Raw genomic sequence first — 13355 nt, 5'->3', positions numbered from 1 at the left:
TCAGAAGAACCACTGCTGAGTCAGTTTTGATCACCGTCTCACTGAGGTCTGTGATGCACTGCCCTGACTCAGATGCAGCGCCTGCTTCCTCGCTGTGAGATCAATGCATCGCAGCTTGACTTCTGATGCATCACTAACACATTGTCCCTGGGTGCCATTTTCTTAATCGACACCGCACCGCAGTAAGGAACAGGCTCTTTGTGCAGCAAACGATGCATCTCCTCCCCTGCAACAGTAAGAAACAGATGCATCTGTGGCTCTTTCAACACATCACCTACCTTGCTGCCCACATCGTCTTTGTTTTTGACGCATCTCAGGCACTTTGTCTCAGTCAAGCGCTTCATTGATTTTAAGGAACTCCAGTTGTACTTAATCTTTTTAAAGTGATATTTGTGCTTGAGTTTGTTGGATTTTTGTCGTTTTGGTCTTGTTTTACTCCAAAAAATATTGGCTATTTTTCTAAACTGGCATGGTATAGTTTTGTGGTGTTTTCACTGTGTTACTGTGTGTCTGTGTGCGTGTACAAATACTTTACACATTGCCTCTGAGATAGGCCTGACTGCTTGAGCCAAGCTAACATGAGGCTGAGCAGGGGTTATCTTAGCTGTGTGGCTCCCTTACCTTGACTAGAGCAAGGTAGGGTGCAAACACTGCCAACTAGAGATCACATTTCTGATTCACATGCTTCCTTGCTCCTTGTTGTTGTTTGACCATGTGGTTGGGAGCCATTTTGTGCATCCAGCCATTGTGTCTTTGCCACAGGCTTACATATAAACATCATTAATTATTGATCATTTGTTTATTTTAAGTTTATATTTTAATTTTAAATTAAATTTTTTATTTTATTTAATTCTGTATTTTGTCTTGATCCATCCACATCCTTTCCTCCATTCATCCATCCACCCACCAAAGGTGCACAGCCGCACCACAGCATTCGGTTTCATTAGGTGCATAATAATTTCATTTTCCCCTGGACACCCCGGCCGCGGCACAATGCAGAAAATTCAGCAGCATAATTTATTTTTTAATGATTATTCCATTTTCCCTGGATCACCTTGCCGCCATAGGTTTTTTTAAGGATTGTTCCATTTACTCATGCACTTCTCTCTGACTTCCACTGGTGTCTTGTTTAAAAGAGATGGAGACAAATCAAAGAGCTATATCTGCAAGTTGTGCTGTCTAATTTGAAATAAAATTTTATGGCATGGTGGTATGGTTTGTCTTTACAATGTTTGATTAAAGTGGTAGTTATTACATAAGTAATTAATTGCATTTCTCTGCACTATTTCAACCTGCAACTATGCCATGTTTCACTAACTACATGTTTTACTTGCTTGGTTGCTTTTAGATCCCCAAGAGAAGAGAAGTCCCATCACCCGCAGTACTGCCAGAGAGAAGGCCTGTACAGTAACTTCTGTGCTCCAAACTCTTCCGCTCGTGCATCATAGTGCCACTGCCAACTTAGAGCTTAAGATGGCCTCAAAGAAAGTTGCTCCCAAGAAAGTGGTCAGTGAGAAGAAGAAGCTTATCACCAGTGGCATTCCAACCGGTGTGGCAGGCACACTTTTCGGGAGACATGTGCCTGCCACACCCGCCTCCAGGGACGAACCTGGGAGCAGCATTCCCGCATCAACAGCACCACCCCATCCTAAGTCCAAGACCATGCCTATCAGTGAGGCAGCCACTGCAATCACTGTGACACCGACGAGCAGTGACATTGAACTGGATTTGTCCCTTTCACAAAGTAGTACCCAATATTTTCAGGAAACAGAGAAAAGTGGACAGCAGACGCAGCCACAAATAGTAGATCTTCCTGAAGTTGGAGCAGAACAGGAGGTCGAGTGTCCTGCTGAGCAAGAACTTCATCTTTTAGAATCAGGTGCTCTCAGCTATCCAGCAAGAAAAAGGAAGGGTACTACTCCACCTTCTTCTCCATGCACCACTTCTCATGACGATGATAGGAACATATAGTAGACCCCAGCATAGTCCAGGAGACACCAGCAAAGGCAAGGGAAAATAAATGTTCCAGAAAGCCTTAGAATCATGCCAGGGGTTGATGAGGAGGAGGATGATGATGATAAGCTAATAATTGTGGAAGCTGAAACAGAGTAGTCCGACATTACTATCCAGCTGGGTCCGAGGGCTGTGGCACAGGCAGCACCGCCAGCTCCTATATTTGTAAGGCTCAAGCAGAGACCAGCACCAACCTGTACCTTAGTAGAAGTATGCCCTGCATAGAGGCAATCAACACACCCACCTAACTCCAGTTCTTCTTAAGGTATTGGAAGTGGTCCAAATAGAAAGTACTCTCCCCAGTTTGGGACTTTTTTACGATTAGCAAACAGGAGGAGAACATTGCAATATGCTCCATTTGCCCCGCAAGTGTTCATCGAGGTAAGCCTGTTTCATATTGTAGTACTGGGGGCCAGATGACCAATATGAAAAAACATAATACAATCTGGTGAAAGGAGCACCTTAAAAAATGGATGAACATGGTTGCGGTGGTGAATGTGAGGAGAGCCAGGAAAACCTCAGCTACAACAGGACAAATCATGGTGGAAGGTGAGGAAGAAGAAGGTGACATCCTCAAGCATTGCAGCCCTGTCCCCAGCAGTGCACCAGAATCACCCGCCTCATCAACCTCACAATGGCACAGGAAGACTGATAGTAAAATGGAGACCCCACGCCATATGGTGACTGCACCATTACGCACATTGAGTCTACCACCACCTACATCTCAAAAGTGGCCTGCTTTAGTGGCCTCACAAAAGAAGAAAATCCAGGCTACAATTAGGGCATGTTTAGGCAGGAGGCGCCCTACGACCGCAACCACCCAATGGCACATTTGTACAATGGGAAGTTGGAAAAAATGTGAGCGATGGACTTCCTCCCTTTATCTTTTGAGGAAGGAGTGTGAGTCTTAGAGGGTGTGTCAGCCATATGCCTGAAATGGAAGGTTCCAAGCTGGACCTATTTTGCCAGAGTTGCTGATCCAATGTTGCATTACGATGTGGAATTGGTTGGACATGTTTTTCAGCAGTGTTGTCCACACTATCCACCCGATGACAAACTGGTGGCCCAGTTGTCAAGCTACTGATTACATGTGCATCACTGCACACGGGATCTCTTTTGTAGGGGTAAAGCAAAACTATCTACAGGTCTTGTCCCTGAAGGCATTTTTAAGAGAGCTCAGCAGCATGCAACAGTAGCCATGTTTGCCATGGGGAAATCACATACAGCTGCAAACATCTTGGGAAAATGTAATACTGAGGTGTCGACCCAGAGGTCTCCGAATTGGATTTGTTGCCATGGACAATGGCAGTAACATAGTCAATGCCATGACGAATGGTGGATATTTCAGAGTCCTGTGTTTGGCGCACTGCATCAACCTGGTTGTGCAAGACTATCTTAAAAAAGAAGACATAGGGGGTCAGTATGACCCCGGTGGTCGGCGGAAATATGGAGGAAAGTACTGCCAACAGGCTGGCAGTACTTTCCTCCATATTATGACTTTGGCGGTTTGGCTTCAGCCAAAACGCCAATGTACCATACCGACCGGCCACAGCGGTAACGGCTGCCGGGCTGGAGACTTCAATCTCCAGCCCCACGGCCGCCACTTGTCCGCCTGCGGGATTATGACCCCACCTACCTCGACGGTTTTCGTGGCTTCCTTACTGTCACGAAAACCATGGCGGTAGGCACTATCAGTGACAGGGAATCCATTCCCTGTCACTGATAGGGGTTTTCCCCACCCTCTTCCCCTCCACAGGTTCCCCCCACCCCCATTTTATCCCCCCTTCCTCTCCAGACCCCCTTCATACACGTCCCTCCCTTCACACAAGCACACATGCATACACACACACGTTCCCACATTCATCCACACATGTATGCATCCATTCACACACACATGCACTCTTACATACATACAGGCACACAAGAATTCACACCCCCAAACATGCACCCACATACAGCACGCAACACATGCCTGCATTCATGCACGCACAGACATACACACACACACACCCACACACACACAACACCTCCCCTCCCCTGTCGGAGCACCCGATTTACCTGTAGTCAGGGGGTCCTCCGGCAGGAGACGGGACGGGGCGCTCCTGCCAGCAGCAGCGTCCGCCAGCAGAACACCGCCAGGCTGTATTATTCTTATAATACGGCCAGCGGCAGTCTACTTGCGTGGCGCTGCTGCTGGCACCACCTTTCCGCCATTCGCCGGCATGGCCACAGCGGGATTTCCACCATCCTTCTGGTGGAAATCCGGCTGTGGTCATAATCCAGCGGATGGCTGGTAGCCGCGCAACAGTCTTTTGGCTGCAGTCACCGCGGCGGTAGGTGGTTTTTACAGCAGGGGTCATAATGACCCCCATAGTCAGCAACATGCTGACCACCTGCAGAGGAATCTACTCTCATTTCAGCCATTCTTTTAATGTCCAGAAACAATTGCAGATTTGTTCAGCATGGTAACCGAGTACCAGTTAAAGCCCTGAAACAGGAGGTGCCAATATGTTGGAAATCAACTATTATATGTTGCAACGCCTGTTTGAGCAGTACAGACAGATCAATGACTATGGGGGTCATTACGACCATGGCAGAAGGCGGAGAAGCGGCGGTAAGACTGCCAACAGGCTGGCAGTCTTTTTTTTTGTATTATGACCATGGTGGTTACCGCCATGGTCATCCGCCGGTTCTCCGTTCCACCCGCCAGGGCGGAGACGACCGCCGGGCTGGAGACCAGCCCAGCGGCCGTCACTATACTGCCGGCAGTATTTGGACCCGGCTGACCGCCATGGATTTCATGCGGTTTGAAACCGCCATAAAATCCATGGCGGTAAGCACTATCAGTGCCAGGGAATTCCTTCCCTGGCACTGATAGGGGTCTCCCACACCCTTACTCCCTCCCAAAGGTGGCAGGACCACCCTCCCCACCCCGACCCCCAACATAACATCTCTCATACACACACGACATGCACGCAGGCACCACCAACACACATACACGCAAACAGCCACACACACAGTCAGACACTCACACCCAAATTCACACATACACGCACACATCCAAACAGACATACCTACAAACATACACGCACCCATTCCCAAACACACAACACCCCCGCAAGCATACATGCACTCACACACCCCCTCTACATACACAGACGCACACCCCCATGCACGCACACAACACCCCTCCACCCCCCTCCCCTCACGGACGATCGACTTACCTGGTCCGACGATCCTCCGGGAGGGGACGGGAGCCATGGGGGCTGCTCCGCTGACACCACACCGCCAACAGAATAAGGCCACGCCGAATCACAGGACGTGATTCGCTGGGCGGGGTTCTATTGGCGTGGCGGTGGAGGTGGAGCAACCTCCACTTCCCCGCCGCACGCCAGTATGGCTGTTGGCAGCTCTCCGTCTGTAAAAGGACAGAGAGCTGCCAACAGTCATAATAGGGCGAGCGGCAAACCGCCACCACTGGCGGTCTTCCGCACGACGGTCCCTCGCCGGTCTTGGAAAAAGACCGCCGAGGTCAAAATTACACCCTAAGTCATTCTAAGAGGAGGGGATGCAAATGGGAAAGATATGACCATGGATGCGACGAATGAGGCCTAGTCAAATACCTGACACAGATACTGCTCTCTTTTTAGGTTTTCATACGGGAAGTTAGCAAGGAAGATGGTATGATGGGCCAAGCTATCCCGTTGTTGCATCTGCTACGGGACTAACTAAATAAGATGTCTGAAAAGTTTGCACTGGAAGTGTGAACGAAAACCCAGAAGTGCATGTCTTGGTTGAGAGCCTAAGATATTGTTTGACTTGAAATGCAAGGCTGCAAAACAACATTATCTTGCTCAAAGAGTACATCTGTGCCACTCTGCTCGATCCACTCAACAAAAAAATCTTTCCTCTTTCATTCCTTTTTCTGAATGGGATGTTTCAAAATATAAGAGAAGGATTGTTGAGCAGGCCGGAGAACTTATAGAAGAACGGCTGGAACTTAGAGTCCTACTCCGCAGTTCTGGGGTGCTGCCTTCAACCTCCAGACAGGGCAGTCTTGTCTAACAGCAGCCAACACCAGCAACAGGAACACCGGCAACAATAGCATCAGAAAAATCAGACCCAACCTCTGCATTGGCTTGATTTCAAGTGGCAAGTTTTAAGTCCTGTGCAAAGGCAAAGGCAAAAGAGGTCAAGCAAGTGGCAGCACCAACGCTTCAGAGGATGTTCCAGGAGTATCTCGATGACCCAAAGAGGTGTATGTGGATCAAAACCATTGGTATGGGAAGATGCGTCAATGGCCAGAGCTCAGCAGGCTTGCAAAAAAATATCTGGTTTGTCCTATAGCCAGTGTGTCTGCTGACTGTATGTTCAGTGTAGCTGGTGAGAAGGATCAGTTTCTCACCTCAAAACATGGAGAGATTAACCATGATCAAAATGAGCCAGCATTTTATACAACCTGATTACATTGTTCCCGAAACACCACAGGAGGATCAAGAGGATGATTGGTCAGAATCAAGTGTGTTTGCTGACCAACTTCTGTGTGAACCACCTGAGTTTGAGAACAAACTATAACTCCTGGACCAAGTATGCCAGTGCCACCATAGAACTTTGTCTCATGGAACATTATGTTTATGTTAGATTTATGATGCCCCACACTTTTTTAGTCACATATATAGCCGGATTGGAGTTGGACCTGTGTGCAGTGAGGAAGCCCCCACATTCCCTTCGGGATACTGTGGAAAATGCCTGCCTCCCTCTGATGCCATTGCCTATACTTTCTATGTACATAAGCTAGCAGGGCCGCCCCAGAAGATCATTTATGTGTTGCTACTTGCTACCAATGAAGATAATATTTTGTTCAAGCAATATGCTTAGATTGGAAGAGGTAACTACTAACTATTGCACCAATGTGTGATGATAGATTGAGTGATTGTGAGTGATGATTGATGATGTATGTGGTGGCTGACAGTGAGGGGGGTTCAACAAATTGGTAAACTTTATACTGATGTTTTTCAATGTTTGGGGGCTGATGGGTGATCACGTTTTCCTGAAAGTGGTTGGTCTTTCAAACTTAGTGAAATTTACCTGCAGGGTCCACTCCTTTTAGTCACTTTAGTTAACAAACACAAATCTACACAAAATACTCCAATTCTGTTTCACTATTTGTTCTTCCACAGCAGTACACTTGACTACACAGGTCTACCTCGCTCGGTTTGGGACTGGGAGGGAGTTTCTCAGAATCAGGAGGAGGATGGAAGGACTCAAAGTGGTTCTACCTCAAAAACTAGAAGGAGAAATGTATTGATTTCAAAGAGTAACCATGATGATGTCAAAGACTCAGCTCTGTGGACTGGAGAGAGGTGCGTTGTTGGGAAATGCTGCTGAGTATGTTTGCTGCATTGCTGGCTTAAGTGTAAAACTCCTCCTATGTTCTTGCTCTGACTCTGACTATTTTTGGGTCACTTCTGACTCCTCATGAAGCTTGCCTTGCTTCCTTTTGTTCTTCTCCTTTACTCTATAATACAGTTACTGTTTTTTTTAATATGCAGGCCTCCCTTCTAGTCCTCTCCTGCATTAACAAAACTTGGTGAAAGCTCAAGACTAAAGCTTACCTACCAGACAGGTTCAGCCAGGCACCCAAGAGTGATGGACATTCCAAGAAGAATGGAAATACACCGCCCAATTTGGCAATACAGTATAATTTTCCTTTTCACAGTCATACATTTTTAGAACTGGGTAGGTTAACTTCAATCCTCCATAATTTTTATTTTTCAAACCTTTAAGACATAATATTTAGAGATATACCATCTTGGGTCTCTCTGGGGCAGAAGGACTAGTTGAGATGCATTTAACTGAACTGTGTCATACTTATCCCTTCATCATTTCCTTCCACAACAGATTGATTATGGTGTGCTGTTCAGCGCCCCGATAAATACTGTTGTGGTTTCTTTTGTGTAGTATTTGTCTTTGTCACACCCTTCCCCAAATCCTGTTTCCCATCCATTCATTGAACACTCTCCCCCTGGGATGTGTACTTTATTGAGGTGTGACTTTATTTCACAACATAAATAGATCATACACTTGCTGGGGTGGATGTGGTGAAAGCGACACCAACTCACTGCATGACTGTCTATTACCTGAGCAATATTAGACTCCGGCCCCATCAACATCATCATTCATGTCTTTTGTTTCATAAACGCTTAACCTTGTCCAATCACTCTTGACTCTAAGCCCACTTCTCCTGACTCCATGATTTCATTTCTTAAGTGTAGTTTTTAAATGCTAGCTCCCCACCATTGCTCAGAAGGAGTTGATATTGCTAGTTTTTATTATCATACCAGGTCTTCTTTGTTGTGTGTCAAATACTGTCACTGTGGTAGTCTGGTCTCAGTCTTCCTAAAGTTATGATACAGTATGACCCACTAACTCTCTGTTTTCTTTCAATCTAGTTGACAGTGATAGATAACCCTTTGATTAATCCTGCAGTTGGAGTTCGCATAGGTGGGAGTGATGCCTTCTTTCTTCCCTGTTAGGCACTAGCCTGCTACTACTACTACCACCCCCTTAAGATGCTACCTTGGGAAAAACCCTACAGAAAGCAGACTCCCTTGCTTCATCTATTCAGGTAAGAGAAGAAATATGGATTGAAGTGAACTTGTTTAGTTAATAATTAAATGCTACTGAAGAAGATGTTGCCTATGTATTGTAAGTATAATAGGCAATGTCAGCCGTCCCCTAGTTGCCAATATTGTTGCTGAGGGCAGTAGAGCAAGGGTATAAGTAATTGATATACACTTTTTTAGCAGATTTATAAAACAGTCTACACTAAAAGAAAGCAGTTGAAACTAAAACACCCAACTAAACATTTGAGGCATAAATCAAGTAAAATAAATTGTGCCCTTTTTATTTTTAACAAATCCAAAAACCCACCCTTTCCACCCACAACAGGCCCACTCCTCTCCTCAAACACATAGCCCTATCCCCGAAAAGTCCAATGTGAAACCCAGTCCCAACTCCATCTTCATCCTCTCCACCCACAACAAGTCTCTCTCACCAAAACAAAAAATTAATAAAATGGCTCAGAAGAAGGCACTGTCTATATGGGTCTGGAGCTGGTCCAGGCTGTGCTCAATCCTAGCGAGCTGGCTCTCCATCCGGTCCATCCGCAGCTTGGTGAGGTGGCGCAATGCCCAGGTGGCAGCAGATGCATTCAGGGACCCTGACAGTTGGCGGCAGCGCAGGCAATGTAGTTGCCAGAAAGCTTGGGTGGCATGCTGCTGAGCTGGGTCCTGGGTCACAGGTAGCTATTTCTCCTTTTTCATCCTCCAGGACCACCAGCCAGCGGTATTCGGCCTAGATGTTCTCCAGCCTCTGCCACCTCAGAATGGCCACTATCTTCTGCCTTGTGGGTGGAGCTGGTTGACCAGTAGGAGTAGCTGTCTAGAGAAAAACAAAAAAAAACGACAAATTATAAACAACGCTCTGAAGAAACACTTCTTCAAGAGTAGGTAGTGGGTGGCACAGTAGCATTACATTGCTGGTCCCCTATGGACATTGGAATGTTTTGTGATTTTTATGATTAGGGGAGTCACATGCCTCACATAAAAAGCACTGACTGTCTGGTAGAAAATAATTAAGGCAGAGTAACACCAGATTAAAAAAACACAGTGATTTAATTCTGTTTCTTTTAAAGTCTTTTCTAGTAACTAAAAAGACACTTTTAGTGGAAAAATAAAAATGAATTACTTCCCATTTATGGGTAAGGCATTATGTACTATGGAGTACAAGTTGTTGTACCAAATTAATGGAGGCCAGCGCTCCAAGTACTTTGCTACTGTCTGCAGCTGGGGCAGCTGTAGTTGACAATTATCTATCCTTAATTTCAATGGCCCGTCTCTTCCCCAAATGCCTTTTTTTTTGTTTCTACCCTGACTCCAAAGAGGCAGATGAATAAATAAGATGTGTCTTACATAGCATGTATAAAATGTGGATATATTATCCTGTCTGCCATAAATAGACCATTGGGAAAATGATTTACTTCACTACAAGGAAAAGAACGGGCTATATAGATTGTATTCAGATACGTTCATTACAGAGTATCCGTACACCAAACTTAAAATCAAATCGGGGACTTACTGGTCCCACTTTACTCACTGGCCTTTCCCACCACCACAATTTTTTTCCAACAACTTCATTCACTAGGCAGTAAGGAAATGACATGACGTACGCTACTGCAAGTGGGTATGTAGAGCTTTTGCTATAAAATAGAGTGTTGACACTGATCATTGATTCATCATGTGCCTAAACTTTGGCCTATTCAGTCACTGTATAGACAAAAGTCTATAGGCAACCATCTAAACAGGCATAAAATTAATTTGTTATGGGAAACCATGAAATATATTTTGGAAACACTTCACATGACCAAACAAAATGTGGCACATGCCTACAATGGATTTAACAGTTTATTTGGTAGGCTGGGATGCAAGAACGTACGAAAGAATAAAGAAGTGAAGTACTAAAGGTGACTGAGAAGGCGAAGAGAAACAACACATCTTGTGTGTTTGGTTTGCAATGCATTGAAGACTTTGTAAATGCTGCATAACTGAAGCAGACGCACATTGCACAACCAACACTGCATGCACAAATTGAGCCATACTACACTTCTTCGTCATGGGTGGTGAAATGCCATGGGCAGGGAGGGGGTTGTTAAATGATGATGGGTGGTATACAAATCTGCCTTCTTTTAATAACTACAGTGAGTCAAGGGATTAAAACATAAATTAAAATGCCCCTACTTTGAACCATAGCTTTGATAACCATAAAACACTAAAGTAAGCAAATATGGCGAGCAGCATGCTTCCTCCAGAAGAGCTCCCTTGTTTATTCATCCAAGCAATTATTCAATGACCCTTTCATTCTTCCTACTATATTGACCCATATCCAAAACAATTTAAGCTTTACTATCTCTCATCTAGTCTTTCACCAAAATTCACAATCCATTATCCATCCATTCAGTATCCACTGGTCACCCTTTCTTTCAGTCATCCTTTCACCAATCCATCCATTTACTCAATATTCATCCATGCATCCTTTCACCTACCCACGCATCCTTTCCTTTCGCTCATTTCACCCATCGTTTCTTTTAACCTTACGTTCTTTGCCATTTCCATCAAGTCATCGTTTTTAGCATACATTATGGGGGTTATTACAACTTTGGAGGAGGTGTTAATCCGTCCCAAAAGTGACGGTAAAGTGACGGATATACCACCAGCCGTATTACGAGTCCATTATATCCTATGGAACTCGTAATACGGCTGGTGGTATATCCGTCACTTTACCGTCACTTTTGGGACAGATTAACACCTCCTCCAAAGTTGTAATAACCCCCTATGTGTGCTTCTGATGAGTTGCAGGTAGAAAAGGCCATAAGTAACCTAACCACCACTGTAGCTAGTAATACGGGGGGTTCACAAAGACACCCTTATAGCTAGTGAGTAATAGTAATTGTCAATAAGCAAGCAATCTGACTTAACACCCCTGTCCCTGCAGTCAATGCTCCTCTTGCTCCATCTGCTCCTGCAGCGGAACCTGAGCCGACTCCAATGGTGGTCGGTGTGGCAAGAAAAAAAACGTTATACAGTTTTTAGATGCCAGGTACACCTCTCCTCATGTTTTTTTAATTAAAAAAAATGCAACTGCAATACATTGCTACAATTCAGTTAGCACAGCAGTATCTTCTATCAAACAGATCACTCAGGGCATTTTGTTGGTTCACAATGTTAGAAAAATCAGGTAGTCACGCCAACCAAAAGCTTTCAGTAATGGAGGGGCAGATCTATAGCCTATGATGATAATGACTCAGAATCATTGAAGTGCAATGAAGGAGTGTAATAAAAATGGTCAATGAAAGACATTAAAAAAGATAATGCAGTGATAACACAAACTGAAAAAAAATTAGATAGGGGAGTTGGAAAAAAGGAGACAGTATAAAAAAGTGAACAAGGCAAAATGTAAAGTAGTATAATAGTGGGGAGAGGTAAAAGTTAGGGAAATAATAAAAATAATATTAAATAATAGGATTTACTGGGATGAGCAGAGCCCTCAGCATTGGCGCTGGTAGTCTGCGCCTCCCCAGCTCCTGCCTGACTCGCCTCAGTGGTGCCCCTCTTCTTGTCCTTGGGTGCTGATGTAAGAAATAAGGAAGATAAAAAAAAGATTAGTGGTTCAGTTAATCTCCACAAAATTATTATAACAGGCAAACACAGTAACATTCTATTTATCTAAATCAGATCAGCTATGTTACTAAAATTATCTACTATTGTTGAGTTGGCTATACTCCTAAAATCCCTATTCCAAAAATCCTTAACAGAAACTACATTCGGAACTAATGCATTGCAATGAATGAACTTTGATTCTCTTCTCATTTCTCAACCCCCTTGATGGACTAAATCAGTCTCTCTTTTTACAATGTATAGATGCATACAAGTACTACACATCACTGTGAAATTTCTTGGGACTGTACAAGCTACATAAAAAAAGTCACATAGAATGCTAACTCACTGATATCACTAGTTTCAGTTTTATTGAGAAGTGCATAGTTAGTTAAAACCATTACACCATTATTAAAATACATAAATAAAACAAGGATATGCAATTAAAATACATATGATATTAGCACATGGCCTACAATACTACAACTAGAAAATGCTAGGTATTAAAGTGCCCAATTGATGAGATATTCTTATGTACTATAACCATGTGATTACCTCCATCGTTTTGTACAAGCTATGTCTCTTAAGAAGGAGTGACCGTTTCTGTTTCACGCCTGCAGGATGAAATATATGTAAAATGTAATACTAGCCCCATCCACTATTTAAAATAAATATACGCCTAACATATCTTTACATTTTTTTCCTGTAGCAGCAGGAATAATGTAAACATTTGCATACTACAACCGCATTAACACCTTTATCACAATCGTGCAGCTTTTTTGACGCCTGTTGAAAAAATGTTGTGACCTTAAAATTTCAAATAGTATCAGCTGTTTTAAAGCTGTTGATTGCCACTTGTCTACAGGTGTGGACACCTCTCTGATTAAAGGCAACCCTTAGCAGGGCCTTCCTCCCACCTAACAAACCTCTACAAATCCACTGATATCACTAATTCACTATGGTGACAAGAGGACAGAGGAGACTACATTGCAATGGCTTCTTAAATAATAAGCCAAAGCAAGCACCAGTGAGTACGATGATGTAGCGCTGAGCAGGTGCCTAGCTCTAACTGGATCACATAGTTATAATCCTAACGTAAACTAAATATACCTTACCTCTGATTGTGAG

Source organism: Pleurodeles waltl, chromosome 4_2 (assembly GCF_031143425.1).
Source record: "Pleurodeles waltl isolate 20211129_DDA chromosome 4_2, aPleWal1.hap1.20221129, whole genome shotgun sequence".
Classification (NCBI taxonomy): domain Eukaryota; kingdom Metazoa; phylum Chordata; class Amphibia; order Caudata; family Salamandridae; genus Pleurodeles; species Pleurodeles waltl.
This window is presented reverse-complemented; position numbering follows the sequence as displayed.